At 41.5% G+C, this 19,463-nt stretch overlaps 1 long non-coding RNA gene across 2 annotated transcripts in view; it reads left to right on the top strand.

The window, feature by feature from the left end:
- LOC103179407 overlaps positions 1-19,463 on the top strand; it is a 137,022-nt gene that overhangs the window by 38,184 nt on the left and 79,375 nt on the right. For both annotated transcript variants that reach the window (XR_006085134.1, XR_006085133.1), the window contains exon 3: positions 10,535-10,609. This is a non-coding gene — a long non-coding RNA (uncharacterized LOC103179407). The remainder of the gene's footprint in view (positions 1-10,534; positions 10,610-19,463) is intronic.

Genomic DNA, 19,463 nt, shown 5'->3' with positions numbered 1-19,463 from the left:
TGAAAGGGAAAAACTAAATATTGTGCTGTTGGATCTTCATAGGTTGGAAGCCTGCAGTTATCAGGTTACAGTCACATGATCTGTAAGGAACTGTATAATTGACTTAATCCTTTTTTTGTAAAAAAATGAATAGCTTAATTTGAGATGGCGCAGTGCTGATTGTGAGGAATTCTCCAAGTCTTAACAGCTCTGGTTTATTTGTGAGAGTCTGAAAGCTCGTTCCATCTGTCAGTAATTTTAAAAATTGTAAACCACACTGAATGCCAAGAGCTGACATTTGTTGTTGTAGAAATTGATTGTTTTCAACTTAGAGTGGAGCCTTAGCACACTAAAGGGGAGTGTGGGTGTAAGAGAGAGAGAGAGAGTATGGGGCTGCTAAACTTCTATTCAGAAAAGGATATCCTGAAGCCTCTGAAGGCATGTTTATAAGTTCACCTGCAAACTACACGGTCTCCATATCCATTTTATATATACAACACCATATATACACTACACAATATCCCGTGATGCGTGTTGAGACATCTTCCCAAAGTGAAAGGAAGGCACTGTATCAAATGTAAGGATTATTATCTGTAAACGTTGTAAATAAAAGTGGGCATCATAGATGTTCTGGGAGATTTCAGTCTATTTAAAGTGTGACCAGCCATGTTTCATCCTTTTAGCTTTCCCGCAGTGGAATTACCTACTTCACTGTCATATGATGTGTTGAAAACCACAGAACCAAAACTTGAGTCACTATTAGTCACCAGTGATGGTGAAATTTTTTTTGGTCAGCTCGGTGTCGACTGGGTGTTTACGGTGAAAAAATGTATCAAATAATAACATAATAATAATAATCCTTGCATTTGATATAGCGCTTTTCACGTCTTCTAGACGTCTCAAAGCGCTTCACAGAATATACTGTAAAGTGAATTGACTGTATATTTGTGGGCGAAATGCGGCAGCCAAATTGCACACAGCAGTGTCCCACAAACAGTCATGGATTGAAGTGACCAATTTATTATTGTTGCTTTGTGTTTTCAGAATGGATCTCGGCAAACTACTGAGGGAATTATTTACTCATAGTATTAATTTCTTCATACTAATGCTGAATGCATAAAGTTATTGCGATCACAGTATGTGTTGTATTATATATATAAAAAAAAATTTACGCCTCCCATTTTCTTCCCATCTTTCCTGAAAGCTCTGACTTCTTGCTGCAGGGCAGGTTCATGGGAGCTGACCACTGTCTTGTAACTCACCCAAGTGGACATTTTTCACGTCATCCCCGACTGTAAATCTTAACAGGCTATGAGGTGCATCAGAGCCCAGTTGATTTTTGTTTCCATTTAATGCCGCACACAGGCTGATATTTTTCCCTTTCCTGGCCCAGAGGTGTTGAGACTAACTGTAGTGTTTCCACTGCTGCCCTCAGCGAATTCAGCTGACAGATCAGGAAACAAAGTGTGACTTTCTGACACTTGGGATGAGGGTATTTTAGTTATGTGGAGAGACTAGAGAAGCTGGAATTGTTCTCCTTAGAGCAGAGAAGGTTAAGGGGAGATTTAATAGAAGTGTTCAAAATTATGAGGGTTTTGATAGAGTAGATAGGGAAAAACTGTTTCCACTGGCAGGTGGGTCGGTAACCAGAGGACACAGATTCAGGATAATTGGCAAAAGAACCAGAGGAGAGATGAGACAGTGAGAGAGACATAAAAGGCAGACCAAGGCTAAGTATGAGACAGGGAAGAGTGGAGAAGTGGTTAATTGAATACAAGAAAATGCTGTGAGAAAGAATCAGGCTAACATCAGAGCATATTGAAAGGTGAGGGAGATGGAATAAAAAGTGTGAGTGAGGCAAGAAAACTTAATGAAGAGTAAGGAAACATGAGAGAAAGACTGAGAAAAGTTGGAAGCTTTACAGAGGTGTGTGGTAATTAATGACCTGGAACATTGTTTCAATTAAAATAACAGTACAGGCTCAACCTCAGTAAATGAGTCATAGGTCGATGACCTGACCATTTCTGGTCCACTTTAGACATTGGAATCCAATAAAATGATCACCAAGAAATGAGGTCAAAAGTTCATTTTCTTCAAACCACGTCACTGTCTGCAAAGCCTTGACTAATCCATGGGACATAAGGATTACACTGAGCCTGCAGAATAAGGCTTTCAAAGCTGGCCACTTTCATGCCAAAAATAAACAACTAAACTTTGTGTTCAGTTTCTGTTGGAAATTTGTGCAGTGATGCCTAATATTTTTTAACAGCTCTGTGAACACAAGAGGGTGGCCAACGTTAATTAGAACATAATACATATACACAACTGGACCATTCTGGTGCATTTGGTCAGTCCCAAAATGCACATGTATTGTAAACTACTCTATCTTTAATATCCTTCAAACATGTATTTGCCAAATGTCATCCTGTTATTCCAGGAGGGAGTAAGAGAACATGCAGTGGTTACCTAATATCTACATGGAGAAAATGTTGTCAATGCAATGATTTAAGTTTAGTTGAAAGAATTAATTCAAAAGGATAATTACTACCTCTCAATGATTTACAAGGCAGTGGAAAGATTCAGTTGGGGTATATAGAAAGCAATAGTGGAATACTATGTTTCACATGCTCCAAGGAAAAGTCACCTTGAAGAACAGAAGGAGCAGAGATGAATGATAGTGATGTGCAGATGAGTTTGTACTCTGGAGTTTTCCTACATCACATTTGGAAGTAAAGGTGATGGTTTAGAGAATGTTCCCTCAGAAGATTAAATGTGGGTAGAATCCACAACTGGGCAGATTACACAGGACCTAGGATATGTGTGTGATTGGTGATCCAAATGCTCTTCTCTCATTTGATGCTTTTTCATGTTGTTAATTGGTACGTCTCGGTGAATTACAGGACAGAAATCCAATCAAGGGATTCGGATGGTGCCGAGAGAGGATGATGGGAACCTCTTAGTGAATTACACGATGGTAATACAATCATGGGTTCAGATGACAATATGAAATACGAAAGTGAAGCTAAGTAGTTTGAATTTGTCATCCGAATCCTGAGATTGAATCACAGTATTTAGTATTTGTACTGAGCAAAGACCACACTGGGCAAGCTTCTGCTGGAGAGAGCTCAGACATATTCTTCATCCTGTTTATGACACCATCCTCCTGAGCAGCCATATTTTCCCTGTGTAACACCATGTTGAATACATTGTTTGATTCCCGGCAGGGTAAAACCTTGGGCAAGTTTCCTTACTCCACACGCCTGATAATAATCCCTCAAGAAAAAAAACAATAATAAATTGGTCACTTCAAACCACGACTGTTTGTGGGACATTCTGTGCGCAATTGGCTGCCACATTTCGTCTCTAAGACGTGAAAAGCACTATATCAAATGCACCAATTATTATTATTGATGAATGTGTTCTTCAGCTCATTTGATGCTTTAGAAATTCGACGATTATATATTTCTTATTAAGAAATACCACAAGTTAGACAGACCCCTTCCTGTAGCACAAGCAGAACATGGATGACTCTCTGCAGCTGTACTATATTATGGTGTCAGTTTCAATGTGATAATATTGACTTGTTTTCTAAAATAACTGTCATACCATGTTGTTATTGTATGTATCGTACTGGGGGAAGATATGCAACTCAGATTTCATGAATTAAGCAGAGTTAAGCGCTCAGATGTTTCCCCATTTGAAGGGGGCTTTATAGATAATAATAATAATAATCCTTGCATTTGATATGGAGCTTTTCATGTCTTCTAGACGTCTCAAAGCCCTTCACAGAATATGCTGTAAAGTGAATTGACTGTATATTTGTGGGCGAAACGCGGCAGCCAATTGCGTACAGCAGTGTCCCACAAACAGTCGTGGATTGAAAATGACCAATTTATTATTGTTTTTGTTTTTTGGAGGGATTATTATCAGGCGTGTGGAGTAAGGAAACTGGCCCTAGGTTTCGCCCTGCCTGGAATTGAACCCAGGTGCAAGGCGAGTGCTCTAACCACTGAGCTACAGGACTAGCTCTAAAATAAAAAAATAGTATTTTTTTAAATAATAATTTAAAAAATGCAAGTTGTTGGCATCATGGTCTTAGCTTACTTAAAAGCATAGAATTTTGTGCTACTCCCTCTGGAGTTCTGATTTATCATGTTTGACTGTTTTTGTACAACGAGTGACAGACAGGCAACAACACTATTATTCTGAATGTTAAATACTTACCCGTTGTAATGTGTATCAGCGCCTTGGGACGTCTTCCTGACGTGAAAGGCGCTATACAAATGTAAGTTGTTGTTGTTGTTGTTGCATCAGTTGTGCCTGTTCAACGTCGATGGTAGAACGAAGCCCAATGATGAGATGCAACTCCAAACAACGTGAATACATGAACTCAGTCAGATTCAGATTATTAGAGTTTTTTCACATGTCACTGATCTCTTGAGAGGGACCACCCTCTCTCTCTCTCTCTCTCTCTCTCCCCCCCCACCCCCACCACCACACACACCTACACCTTTCACACACTCTCAGTCCATGGGGAGATCGCTGGTTGATGGGAGATACAGAAACAAACCCGACACCGAAAAGCAGATGGTTGAAACTGGGAGTTTCGAGCAAATCCCTGCACTTGTTGTGCGCGCTGGACTGATGGTGGGAGACCTGCCCGGTCTGTCACAGGGGCTTTACAGAGAGGAAATTATTTTTCCCCTTTTGCTGTTGGCAGTATTCTTCTCTCTTGAGTTCGGGGAGAGAGTTGGTCTAAAGAGATCAGGGCAGCGAGGGGCGATCTGTGTGTGGTTTTATTTTGGAGAAGCGTGAGTGTGTGAGTATGTGAGTGTGTGAGTATGTGAGTGTGTGTGTGGGGGGGGGGGGGGGGGGGAGAGGAGAGGAGAGGAGAGGCAGAGGGAAGAACCCGAGAGAAAGACGTCAATTACCTGAGCAGATCGATGCTTTGGTGCTGCCTCTCTCCCGCGGTGCGGAACAGCGCGATTTGTGTGCGGCTTTGTCTCGGTGCGGGTTACACGGCTAAACGAGGATGAACGGCTAACACCAGGTGCGCAGCGCAGGGGCGGCCCCACCGGCAACCGGCTGAGGTGAGGCTACCTTTCTGCAGCGGGGAATCAGCAGAAGCAGAAGCTGATCGCGAAACCCAACAGCTCAGGGACAGGTCAGTGCGAGTGTGGGAGCAGATGGGCTCTCCCTCCCTCCCTCCCCACCCACCCCCACCCCCACCCCCACCCCCACCCCGACTGCAATCTTTGCGAAGTGGACATGATCGCAGTGAAGTGCGCTTGAACCTACAGGTTCTCATCGTTTGCTCCCTTTCATGTTTTTGTTTATCTTAGTGGCGAAAAATAAGTCCACCTCCTCGCCTCCCCCCCACCCCACCCCACTTCTCCCCCCCCCCCCCCCCACCCACCCCACTTCTCTCCCCACCCCACCCCCACCCCACCCAGTCCCTCCCTTCCCCTACACCCCGAAAAAAAAACCAATCAGGTAATTGACCTGGAGCAAATCTGGAGCAAATCTGGACTCCCCACAGCGCAGAAAGCTGGTCCGGCTGCTGCAGACTGGTGCTCTGTCACATCATGTCTAATGGTATTAGTGTGTCCTGGACCTGCGGACCAGATCCCGAGACAGACTGAAGCTTCACTTAATCATATTCCTCGTATATATCATATATATATATATATATCTTATATATATATATATATTTTATTTTAAAATGTTGCTCAGAATGGGCGAAGCGGACAGCGCTGCACTGCATTGCAAAGGATGGTTAGATTGCACGTGTTACCACAAGCCCTGGATGGACATCTCTGCGACCCGGTCCCCGACACCGGGAACTTCCAAACTGGATTATTGCCCAGAGTTGCTGTTGCCGATCCCCTTGTCCCGAAATGTATTTCGCTTCCAAAGAAGACACGACGGCACCGGCTTGAGGCGCTCCCTCCCTCCCTCCCTCCCACCCATTTGGGACATAACGCAACGTGTTCAACAGCGTGAGTTGCATTGTTTTTTTTAATATAATTTCCACCGCCACCGCCACCGCCACCCACTCCCCGCCCTCTTGATATTAATTCCTTTCCACGTAGACGCCGCGCTTCAAACGTGCGGATCACTGAAACGACCCAAACGCAACGACCACCGGGGGGTGTGTGTGTGGGTGTGTGTGTGGGTGTGTGTGTGTGGGTGTGTGTGTGTGGGGTGGTGGGGTGGTGGGGGTGGGGGGGCGCCTTGGGTTGGCATTTAAAAAGGAATTGGAGAAACCATAAAAACCCTTCGAGGAAATAAACCCCCGAGGGCTGTAGCCATCGAGCAAAAAAGGGGGGAAAAAAAAAAAGAAGATCGATCGCCCGGAATCGAATTGGGTTCCACTCCCGGAGAAGGAGACTCCGGTATTCGCTTCCAAAAAAAAAAAAAAAAAAAAAGATTTGACACAGCCATCGCCAACCGTTCCTCAGGGAACCAACTGCGAGTGTCCCAGACAGGTACAGAGGGGCGGCCGTGGGGTGACGGGTCCACGAGGGCGGAGGGTCCTGTCCGTGTAAAATGGACGCGCGGATAATTTGACAGACGTTGTCGGTCGGGTCGCTTCCCGATGAATTCCACGGCACCGCGTTTTATTCCCAGCGAATGGAGGATCCGTGGCTGGAAACTCGCCGCAGGAAACCAAACAAGTTGTGAATGTCCACGAAACACTTTTTCCGATCAAAGGAACGCCTTCTGCGTTAATCGATACTCGTGGATCAAAGGGGGTGTCTGTGGACAGTGGAGAAACGTTTCGTTTCAGTGAACATTTTAATAGTCCCGACAGTCACAACACTCCAGAGTTTCGTGTTTCTACATTTATTATGGATATGCTCGGGGTCCCTTGGGATGTCCTCCCGACCTGAAAGGCACTATACAAATGTAATTTGCTGTTGGTGGTGGCAGTGGCGGTGAATATTGTTCACTAACGTGTCACCGTGATGACATTCGCCCCCAAAATATGCAGTCAATTCACTCGAAGGTATATCCTGTGATGCGCTTTGAGACGTCTCAATGAAGTGATAAGGCGCTATATCAAATGCAATGATTATTATTATTATTATATGCGATTCATTATTCCAGTCACCTCACACCCTTTGAATCTCTCAGTGAGAGGCCATGTGGTGCCGACTCTGGTACCTGCAGTTATGATGCCAGGAAGACAATATCAACACGTTTGTTTTCACTCTGTCAAATAACCGAACTGTCTTCAGGACAAGAGGGGAAAGCCAGTTTGACTGGTTCTGCCTGCCGCTGATACAGCGAGCTGATAATCAAGTCATTGCAAGCAAAATGTGCCATTTACTCTTACCCACCCAATATGTTTTGGTGCCCTGCCCTGGTCATTGCTTAGAGCAGAGGTGATTTGAAATACGTTGCTCTGAATCTGATGGTAGAGCAGGATGTAGCTGAAAATGTACAAATGTACAGATGTGTGAAATGTGATGCTAGTGGTTCCCAGTAGAAACAGGGTTGTCAATACTGGGGGATGACATGTATTTGATCAGCAATCAGCCAATTAAAATGTGTGATGCTTCCTCACTACTTCTCTGGTCATTACGAGCATTGTCACTCAGGAAATCTTAGATTGTCACAGTCTGGATCATCATCACACATCAACTGCACACTGTTTGACAATACATCTGTTGGTGATAACAAAAAAAAGACCCAATCAGATTGAACTTATCCCAATAAACTCCTCAGTGGATACGTAGGATCGGTTTAAAGGCTAAATGCTCTTCTTGAAAATCATAGATTGATTTAATCATTTAAGGTTCAGTCTCATACACTAATGGTCACCCTACTTCAATTGGTAGCACTCTCGCCTCTGTAGTCGGAAGGTTGTGAATTCATATCCCACGTTGAGACTTTGAACTCTTGTAGACTGGGTTGACATTTCAATGCAGTTCCTGGTTTGCATTGCATTGTTAAAGCAAAGTCCTGTCTACCTGTTCAGGTGAACAATAAAGATCCCGTGGTACTATTCGAAAAGAGCTGGGAGTTTCTCCTGGTGTCCAGGCCAGCAATACCCCAAATAAAATTGTTCATTCGCTTTTCACTTCAATGGTGTTTGTGGGACATTGTTGTGGCAAATCGGCTGCCACATTTGCCTTCAAAATACACAGTCACTGCACTTTACAGGATATACTGTGAAGGATTTGGAGAAGTCATCCTGACATGAAAGGTGCTCTACCAAATGCAAGGATTATTATTTTTTTAATGCCATACAAATCTCGGGGTGACATACGTGACTGACAGATATTACCAAGAACAGCTTCAGTACATTCCTGCCCTCATTATTACACTTATGCATTTAAACTTGTGATTATATTTGAAAGATAAATCAATTTCCTTTAATAATAACAATAATAATAATCCTTGCATTTGATATAGCGCTTTTCACGTCGGAAGGACGTCCCAAAGCGCTTCACAGAACACACTGTAAAGTGAATTGACTGTAAATTTGTGGGCGAACGCGGCAGCCAATTGCGCACAGCAATGTCCCACAAACAGTCGTAGATTGAAAATGCCAATTTTATTATTGTTTTTGGTTTTGGAGGGATTATTATTAGGCGTGTGGAGTAAGGAAACTTGCCCAAGGTTTCGCCCTGGAATTGAACTCAGGTCTCTCGCTTGCAAAGCGAGTGCTCTAACCACTGAGCTACAGGACTCCACAGCTTTAGAGAACAGCTGTGCTGCTGCACTAGGTTCTCCTGCCCTTGCCCCAATTCCCATGTAGAATATCGTGAGCGACTGCCTCTATTGGATTGCCATCATGTCTGTCATTCATCAGTTCATCCAGAGGAAAGTGAAATCATCTCTGATACGCACAGGATATTTTCTTTTTTTATCTCCTCTGCTGAAGGTACTATTTCTTGCTGGGATATGATTTCACAGGCAATGGCAGCCCTCCAACAGCCAAGTGACCATTATTCATATCTGAGCCCACACAGTGCATTCAGCAGACTATTCCACTGAAGGCATGAAATTTCACTTAGTCTTTGCCACTCAGACCACTTTGTTTTAAAATTTAAGGCTGCTCAGAATTGTGAGAAATTGTTAAACACTTTCTTAATTTGAAATTTAAGTATTTTCCAGAATTTTGCATGATCTTAAATTTTGGACAAAATGAGCTTATACGTTAGGACAAGATGAAATTTCAATCCTAGCGGAGGCTATCACAGTCTGTTCTGATTCTGTTATCTCCCAATGCAATCCAGTGCATTTTCCACTGGCAACAAAAACAAAATTACATTTATAGAGCGTCTTTCAGGTCGGGAGGACGTCCCAAAGTGCTGAACAGTCAGGTGTCGGGGCCCAAGCAATGGGGAGGGGTGGTGTAGGGGTAAGCGAAGGCAGAGGGGTGGGAGGGCGACCAAAGGCATGATCGAAGAGAAAGGTCTTGAGACCGGCCTTGAAGGAGGCAAGGGAGGAAGCGAGGTGAAGGGACCGTGGGATGGAGTTCCAGAGTGTGGGGGCAGAGAAGCTGAAAGCCCGGCCACCGATGGTAGGGGGGGTCGAGTGGGAGATATGGAGCAGGCCGGAGCTCGCTGAATGGAGGGAGCGGGCAGGTTGGAAGGGAGTCAGCAGGTCAGAGAGGTAGGAGGGGGAAAGGCCATGGATGGCCTTGAAAGTGAAGTTTGAGGTTCCTTATCACAGCAATAAACCAGTAAAGGAATTTGGGAAATGGCTGAATTTCATACTAAGACCTAATTTAACCATTCAAGTCATCAGGCAAGTTGTATGCCGTTGAATTTTCATAATGCATTTTATAAATAAATACTTTCATTTATATGTTAGATTATTATTTGAAAATATGTAAAAGTGCTGCAAAGAATGAGGTACTTTGATGTATTGTGCCTGATACAACATGAGCAAGCAGTGCAGCTAATTTGTGCCAGCAACGTCCCATGAAGATCAAATGAGATGAATGTCCAATTAATCTGTGTTTTGGTTGGTTCAGACAGATTAGGCTTAGTACAGATATTTCATCCACTTATCTTTGCGATTTTCATTGAGACCAGTGATTGCAGTGTTGAGGATTCATCAGCTTGATTCCTAGGCCACTACCTGACAGCAGCAAGCTGATGAGGAAGTCATTGTAGCAGTATGTGCCCTTGCTTGTGCCTACCCAATAGGGTTTGGTGCCCTGTTGTGGTAATTGTTAGGAACTGGGTTTAAACACAATCATGGAGAATTCAGCAATACATTTGTACCTGGAGGGTCAATTGCCTTTATCAATTTTTATTTTGTGAGCCGGGTGACTGACATGTGGGAACCTGTCGAACTGCTTTAAGAGCATCCATTTGAAATTGAGAGTTCCGTGCTTTGCACCTTTACATGGGAATTTCCATGCTTGGAATGGAATGTGTTCAATCTGCCCAGAGGGATATATCCTGCTCACTTAATTCGGAAGAGTTAGAAATTGATTTGCCTTTCTTTGATTAGTCTTAATAAAATTGCAGACTTTGGTATGTGTGATTTGATTGCTGACAGATCAGTCACGTGCATTGTGTTTCCTCTGCAGGTGAAGAATTCCTCACTTAAAAAACAGATGACCCCATTGGCAGGACAACTGCATGAAATTCAGCATCCTGTACAGGTAGTAATATTCACTTTTTTCTTGAAAATTGTAATTCAGATGGTGACAAATCCATTACTAATTAACAAATTGTGTTGGTGGAAGCAGTCTAAGGTATGCATTCATCATCACCCCGCCCCCCTCCCACACCGCCCGGCTCCAGGGATTCTGAACTCTATGTTCCACATCACGTTTTTTACGAAAAGTCAGGAACACTGGATAGCTGGATGAACAAGAGGCTGAAGTGACTGTTAATATAATAAGCTATAGTTTTATGAGCAGAAGTATTGCACCAATTGAGATTTAAAAATATCAAATTGCCACACATATATGATTTCAGACAATTGCAAATGTTTGCTTTTATCAAGTGGGGGGAAAAAAGAACAGGATTTGAGTTCCTTTGTGCTACATGGTGCCAGGCGGTTCACGTGCCAAGCAGATTCAAGCTGATGGTGATTATCCAGAACGTTTTGCTCTATCCATGATTGCTTGTTGCTGGGTTTAAGGACAGACTACCAGATCAACAGGAATATTGCATTACTAGATCTCAGTCTGGGGTGCTTTTTGAAAAAAAATCAGTGTTTTATTGTTTAAATTAGATTTTTCTACTTCTAAATCTTCCAAGCGAATATGCCAGCCACATCATGGAAAGGGCTGGAATGCTTGCACTCCAGCAGCTGCTTTTTAAAAAAAATCTTCAGCGACTTATTCATAACTATGGTTTTCCAATACAAGTTGTATTATTAGGAAGTCAGTAAATTCAGTACAGACGAGGCAACAAACTAGTACTGAAGTGACATTGTGAGCTACAAAATCTTAATATTGTTCCAGAACTGATGTGGGAGGTTATTTTAACCAGTGTATGTGTAAGAGGGTAATCAAATTGCTGGTTACAGCTGCTAGTTAGTTATAAACTGCTTAAACTAGTCTCCGTTTGATATCTTCTGAACTGCTCAATTAGATTCTAGGCTGTAACTCTCTCCAGGGTATGTATCATGTTATATATATACACTATCCAAACTCTTTGATTTGATTCCAGCCTGTAATTTACTCCAAAGTATCCATTATTCTAAATATGCACCATCCAAACACTTTGATTAGATTATTGGCTGCAATGTGCTCCTGGGTATTTTTCTGTTTTGTACCTTTATTCTGATGTATCAGGGAGAGCAGGGCGGATGAATTTTTTTTTATTCCTTAAATCTCTCTTTAGACTTAATAATAATAATAATCCTTGCATTTGATATAGTGCCTTAACATGTCTTCTAGACATCTCAAAGTGCTTCAATTATTATTGCAAGTTTTTCTTTAACTTCTTAAAATATTCAATAACAGAAGCGTGCAGGAATTAGTGAAAAGCAGCTTTATTTCCTTACGCTAAGAAAACCGCTTGAAATGTTTCAAGCATTTTTCCTTTCAAAGAAAGTGCTGATTTTTATTTGGCAATCCTGAGCTTTCAGCAGTGAAAACTCAGATCATGATAAAAATCGAGTACTTTGCTCCTGTTGCCTCTTTAACAACAGCACAGGACCTTGCTCCTTTACCACACAGGTCAGGGAAAGCAATTCCAGGAAAATTATGTTTATTCTCTGGGAGAACTTGGGCAGAATTGGAAAATGCAAATAGGAGATCGAATAACACTAGCAAAGTGAGCAGGCTTTTGGTAAAGCAAAAGCCACAGCTTGGAATTTGAGGGGGGTTTCAAACCAGAAGTCTGATTGGTGTATGTTGGTTTGATTGGTGGTCATCCTCTGATCTACTCAGCCATAACTACTTCATTGCATGAAGTTCATTCCAGTCCACTGAAATGCATTGTCTGAAAGGGTGGTGGAAACAGATTTGCAGGGCTATGGGGCATGAGCGGGACTAGTTGGTATGGGTTTGGTGGGCCGAATTGCCTCCTTCTGTGCTGTAAAATTCTATGATACTATGCTATCTAATGCAGGACACATGAGGTGCTCTCAAATTTTATTCAACTTTGTATTCACCATTATATGCTCTTGTGGTACAATGTTTGACAGTGTGTGGGGAGTTCATGGTAAGATTTATGTATTTTTTTTAGGGCTCTGCTGGATATCTAGCAGGACCTGATGTAGAAACCATCATGACAAGTGCCAATTTTACCTTTTTAAAAAAAAAGATTTTTTGCATTCCTTGTTTCTTCTTTAAAATAAAATTCACCCAGTTTAATTATAGCTGCTGTTTGAAAGCAACAGAGTCCGCAGCAACAGTAGAAGCACTACTCTGTTTCAGGCTTGCCAGCCCTCGGGTTAATGATCGAGCAAGAGAGAAAACGTGGCAAGAGCTGCTCTTATATTTCAGTATAAAACTTGCTGATCAATCTTAATAGTACTAATTAAGGATTCCACCAACATTTGGTGTGAGATGTTAAAAAAAAGTCCAGTTATAATTGTACTTTTGTTTAATGCAGTAGCTTATCAAGTTAATAATAATAATAATAATCCTTGCATTTGATATAGCGTTTTTCATGTTTTCTAGACACCTCATTTCCATGTTGGAAGATTTCTATGAGGGTAGTGATGTTCAAGTCATCTGTTCAGCAATATCCCACAACCAGTATTGAGAAAAACAATAATTCTGTTTAGTGAATTTGAATAAGTTGGGTATGCTGGCTCAGACCCCCCAAGTCCACCTGAGCTACCAGAGTCAGGACCTCAGTTTAATATCTCACCTGAGGGCAAACCTGTCCAATAATATCATACTCCTTCAGAATTTCCCTGTCAGTCTTTTTTCAGAGTTCAAGTCCAGGTGAGTGGCTCAAACCCACAACCTTAGCCTCAAAGGTATGTTTGCTACCCACTGGAACCAAATTGACATTGNTTTTTTCCTCTGGTTGGTGCCACTGAAGGAGTAATGCTGCTGTTGCTGAGTCTACAGAACAATAGCTAGTTTGGGATGTGATGATGTACTTCAACAAATGTGTCGTCACAGCATGATGTATCTCAGGTTGCATGATGATAGTGCTGCTTTTTGAATTTCTGATTTGTTTTTTCTTTCTTCTTCCTTCTGTGGCTGGCTTGGAATTTGGAGTGTGTCCTTGGAAAGTCCTTTCATTTTGTTCTTTTCTTTTCATGTTGATTCTTTTTTAAAAACAAAATCAGGATTTGTTATTTTGATCCAAATTGGGCCTTACCAGAATGACTCCTATCTGCCGATAGGGAAAGTATATTTTTTGCAAATGTATTTTCATTATTGGGGGGTTAAGAGGATGGTTTAGCACAAATAAAGCAAAGCATTTGGGACAATCACAATGGATAGAGAGGATAATGTAGGAGAGAATGTGAAGAATATTTTCATGAGTAGAACGATAATGCAACTGATATTGGTAAAGTTGTCTCTATTTTGTGAATATTCATATTGAACCTGCATGATCAATTCAGAAATAAAAACAGAAGTCGCTGGGAACACTCAGCAGATCAGGCAGCATCTGTGGAGAGAAGAAAGTGAGTTAATGTTTCAGGTTGGTGACCTTTCTTCAGAACCATTGATCAATTCAGTATTCTCTTCATTTCATAGACAACTTTTCTTTCTAAAGTAAGTATTTTTACTTGTTTTTCACATTTATTTTCTTGGGGCAAATTAAAACATTTTGTATTACAAAGATGGAAATGTGGAAAGCATTTCCACAGTTATGACAGACAGCCCAAGTAAACAGTAATGAACAGTGCACCTCAGTGAGTTTGCGCTGAGAGGGTGGAAGCAGCTTCTTTAGGCTGGCAATGCAGATCTAGTACCTCTGCACGAATTTCAGACAATCCGTGTATCTTAGAAATGTTTTACTCAGCAAAATGGGGATCTAGGACTGGGTGCAAACTAATTCTTTAAATACATCCAACTATTATATTTTGTGGAGGATAGAAAGTTCCCACTACACGTTTCTGGTTTTCCCCTCCTTAACTGAAGGTGTTGATATAAGCTGGAATGCAGATCCAGAGACCTTGGCTGTCCCCCAGTACTTCAATCTTCATTTAGCAAGCCTCCATTCATCCCATGTTACCCAAGAAAAATTAATGTCAACAGGGCATCTGACTATGGTGATAGTGGCATCATAGCCAAGTACGTTCCTCTACGTATTTATTTTTGGCCAGCCCAGTGTCTGACAAATATACATGGAAACCGCTTGCAATCTGAAGAGTATCCAAGCTGGACTGAGAGTTATACGCATGTATTGTAAATTCCCTGTATCTGGAATAGAATTTGCACTCTCTGGAGAACGCACCCTGCTCACCTAATCCCAGAAAATACAAGGTGCAGGTTGGCAAAACCAAAGCCTTGGCAGTCCCAGAGAGGGCATTGGGTTATTGCTGGAGTTAAACTTGTTTAAACTGTGCAGCTTGCTGCTAACATTTACTTATTAAACTCACACATATACTTTCCAACAAAAAACAGTGGGCAGTGATCAGAAGCAAAACTCTGGCAAATCTCTCTCCTCCGCAGCCTGGAGCATTGAAGCCAACTGTAGGGCTCCAAATGCTGCCCAAGTTGATACCATTTATTTGGTTCAGTTACATACAGGGATCTGTCATTATCAAATGAGCCATCAGGAGAGCAAATTTTTTAAAAAAGTAATAAGTCTGGTTTATTGTGAAAAGTCTGCAGCTGAGTTCCATTAATGAGAATAATTTTAATCCTTTGAATAACGGGAAAGAGTGGAATTGATAACAGGGGGAAAATAGAAATCCTGAGGTCTTTTAAGGACATTGAGAGCAGGATCTCGAGCCAAGCATTCCTCTCTAAACCGCCCAATCCTCAGCGGATGTCTGCCTCTCATGATGTATGCTTTTCATGTGTGTTTATGGGTGTGGCTGTTTCAAAGCTTATGAAAGCAGCCTTGCGCAACAAGATTGAGTAGCTATCGTTTGTTCATATTATACAGAAGTAGGTTCCCACTCACCCTTTCCCTTCCCCCTCCTTCTGCTTCCGTTTAGCTTCCTCTCCTGCCTCCTCTCATGTTTGGCTTCAGTGGTTTGTGTGGAATCTATGTTCTAAAGAGCTCTACTCTACCATGTTATAACTTGTGCATCCACATTCTGCTATTAACCTAAAATTAACTGCAGGTCACTATCCGATGATCTTACAATGAATGTCACAATCTTTAATCCTTCAGAGTGGACCTTTTCACTTATTAAACAATTAACCATTTATAACCAAACAGACCCACTATTCCCAAAAACAGCAGAAAATGAATGCCGCTCCTGCCACCAGTTTTACATCATGTATTATGAACAGTGAACACCTGGCAGTAGCTATGGTGTACAATCTCATTTAGAGTTTCAGATAAGGATTGTAAACCACTTAGACCTCACTTTTAAAGTTTACAACCTCACACAACTTCCTTCATTAGATCACTCCCCTTATGACCACTTATAAATAAATCACTTGCATCCCTCGATTAGATTCCAGCTGATAGCTCACTCCCAGATACAACAACAACAATGATTCATTATTCTGTACATAAACGTTCTGCACAGCACAAAGTTACGCAGAACAGGTATCAAGCTCGATTCCTGTTTTGTGCTGGATTATCTGATCACATTTTAGGTGCACTAGACTTGCTTTCAATATCCTGCTGCAGGGAATGAATAAATAAAATTCTTGCTTCTGGTGGCTATCCATTGGTTCCTGGTGGAAAGTTCTTGTGTGTGGACATTGGGATGGGAACAACATCTGTGAAGAAGCTGAAGAGTGACAGGAAATAATACATTTAACACATTCAAAATTTAAAAAAATCACTGTGAAAGTGTGAACACCCTTATTTTACCTCAAGGTCACTGTAATGTGTTTTTCTATGTTTCCTTACTAATTATCTTTTTACTATGTCCTAAGTTGATTTGTTTGATTTCCTTTTGTTTGTTTTTCAATTTTCCCCACTTCCTTTCATTATTTAATTCAATTGGTTTCTTTCCTCTAGATTGAATTCCGTCAGTTTTAACCCTCTCATTGAAGGTCTTATATTAACTTCCTGCTTCTTTATATTTAAACTGTCTGTAAACATACCCATGAAAATGTTACCATTTAGGTTGATTCCTTTGTTCCCTGTGACTTCAAAGTTAAACCCTTGAAAATGGTCTCGGTTTCCATTGTGGAATTTTTAATGATATTGAGGATGCTTTTGCTCGAGTGCTCCCCAACTTCCCACTTGGACATTGTCGCAAGTACCTGTCTCAATGCAAATCAAACAATCCGCTGTCTCACAAAGGGTCCCTGCTAAAACAGTTTCTTTATAAATCCTCTCACTGGAAAGAAACAAGACTGTTGCTCTTTCTGCCTCTGGCTTCTTGCTTGCAGTCATGCTTTGCACTGGACCTCAAAGGCTATGTTGTCTCTCTAAATCAAAACCCTTCAAAGTCTTCTGAGAAACTATAGAAAAAAATTATGCATGCTCATTTTATTTTGTCTGACATTTTTAAAATTACAATTTTTGTCATAAGCGTTTAAATAGAGCCTAAAAAATAGGTTTAATGGCCTGCCTTCCTTCAAGATCCTCCTCTTTGACCGTGCCTTCAGTCACCCTCCTTTCTCCCTACCCCACGCATTCCTCCCTCCCCGATCACAACCCCCCAGCTCGGGACCGAAACACTGATTGTCCAGCGCCTTGGGACATCCTCCTGATGTGAAAGGCGCTATACAAATGTAATTTTGTTGTTGCCCTCATTCACGACTACAACTTTGAAAATGTCTGATTTTCCAAATGGTTCATACTAAACAGGCTGCACTTTCTGTTCATTGAAGTGGGTTCTGCAAATGTTCATGCCTGGCATTTGCAAAAGAATCAACATGAATGATAATGGCTGTTTCTGTCAAAATGTTTGCCAGGTTGTTATGCGATTGTCACGTGGAATGAGGTGAGAGATACATGAACTTTCCAGGCAGGGTGCTGTGACAGCTCTTTCCCAAGAATGGGATGCAGACCATATCGCAATATAAACTTGCTGATGAGGTTGATAATGATTTACAGATTGGAGAATAGATTATAGATCCTTTGGGCTGGCCCAAGTGTTTTCACATTGTTATTTCTCTTAGTTGAAGGCATGGGAATCATTCAGAGCCCTGTCCCAGAGAAGTGAAAGGACAATGTTCTAACCCACCACACTATTTGTTCTGCCATTTTTTTTCTTCTCAAATTACGGGGCCTAATTAGCAATATTTCAAAGAGGATTTGTTGCATTATTTGCAGCTTCTGGTTTGCAAATATTGGAAGCCGTTTGATGTGCAAAATGGCTAATTGTGAAAGCTGGCAATCTCCCAATTCAAATGGCTTCTGATATTCGCCAACTTTAAGGCACAATTAACACAACAAATTTGGCTTGCACATTGCTAATTAGTCCCAATGTCAGAGTTACTGCCTCTTTGTATACACAGAGTGGTAATGCTGTGAACTGGTCAGTGGCACAAATCATAATTGTCCGAACCAAGGGTGAAATTGTCTTTACTCAGTGTCCACAAGCACATGAGCTTACTGCCTAGGGATCAGGAATCAAAACCCATAGCCCGAGATACTGATATCCAGTGAAGTACTGCCTCCCTTTCCAAAAACCCCCTCCACTGTACATGCAGCAAACCGATTCTGAATGTGAAATGCAGTGAAGCAGCAGGCTTTCAGTGGTGCACTGCGCAGGTTGTATTGTGGTCTGGGTTGTTGTGTTGCAACCATACAGCACGCTCCTGCAAAGGTGCATCATGGTGTGTCACAGCATACTACTGCGGAAAGGAGCACAAATCATTTTGGTTTGGAGATGATAGATGATATTCGTTGCTTTGCCCAAATGAATAGGTTATAGTTTTGAGCAGAATGGAGGGAGTTTAATCAGAAATTCAAGAAACAAAAAGTAAGATCCCCCTTAAATGTTTTAAAAACGAAGAAGAGGTGAAGTGAGAAAGTTACCAAATACATTCCTTCCACATGCTATGTACAACAGCCTGCTCTTTTGTGGACTCCCCAGCACCCATTGCATTTCTGGAAGATAAGTTCTGCAAAGTTCCTGACTCCAAGTGATGATTACACAAAATTCCAAAATGGCTTATCTATCCTTATAACCTATATTATGCTGTCTTCTCTAGTTTACATTTTATGGGGTGACATTTCAGAAGCTGGCACCTTAGGACCCACAAAGTAATTGATCATCACTCTATTTGTTCTTAACCTGATTACTATCTGTTCCAGTCCCAGTAAACATTCCATTTATTAAAGATGTTAATTGACAGCTTTGTCTTCAAGTCAATTTCACATTTCTACTATTCTGGTGCCAAGAAAACATTCTTGTCTCTGATTTTGCTTGAGGCGTGTTGATTTTGTACTTGTGTCTTTTAGTTCTGTGCTCACAGTACAAGCAAAATAATATGCTTGCCTCTGCATTATTCATGCCTCTTAGCATTTTCAGATTCACCGAAAAAACAGATTAAACGAACCATTCATCTCGTTGTCCTTTGAGGTGTGGGTTAGCTGATACTTTTGCCTATATATCTAATAGAAGTCACCACACGAGAAAATAACTAATTGCGTGAAGTATTCAGAGTCATTTCAACACAAGTTGTTGTGAATAAAATACAAGTATTATTTTTTCAAAACCATGCTCAAGTCCTTTGTCAATCTTTTTCCTAATGGAAGTTCACCCCTGTCATTTCTATGTAAGTGCTCTTGAATAATCAGTTGCTCTTGGAGGTGGAGATAAATATCTTGGTCTCACCAATTGTCTATATGGTGCTTAAATAATTACTTTCAATGAATAGTCATTAGTCTTTGAGAGAAATCCCAATACATAACAACAACACTATTAATAACAGTAGAATTGACTTGAAAGATTTTGGTTACTCATCTCAGAATCATTTCAGTTGAGTCAGTTTGGGATCAAGC

This window comes from Callorhinchus milii, unplaced genomic scaffold, assembly GCF_018977255.1.
Source record: "Callorhinchus milii isolate IMCB2004 unplaced genomic scaffold, IMCB_Cmil_1.0 Scaffold5, whole genome shotgun sequence".
In the NCBI taxonomy this organism is placed as follows: domain Eukaryota; kingdom Metazoa; phylum Chordata; class Chondrichthyes; order Chimaeriformes; family Callorhinchidae; genus Callorhinchus; species Callorhinchus milii.
Note: the sequence above shows the minus strand (reverse complement) of the source record. Positions and strands in the feature narration are given on the sequence as shown.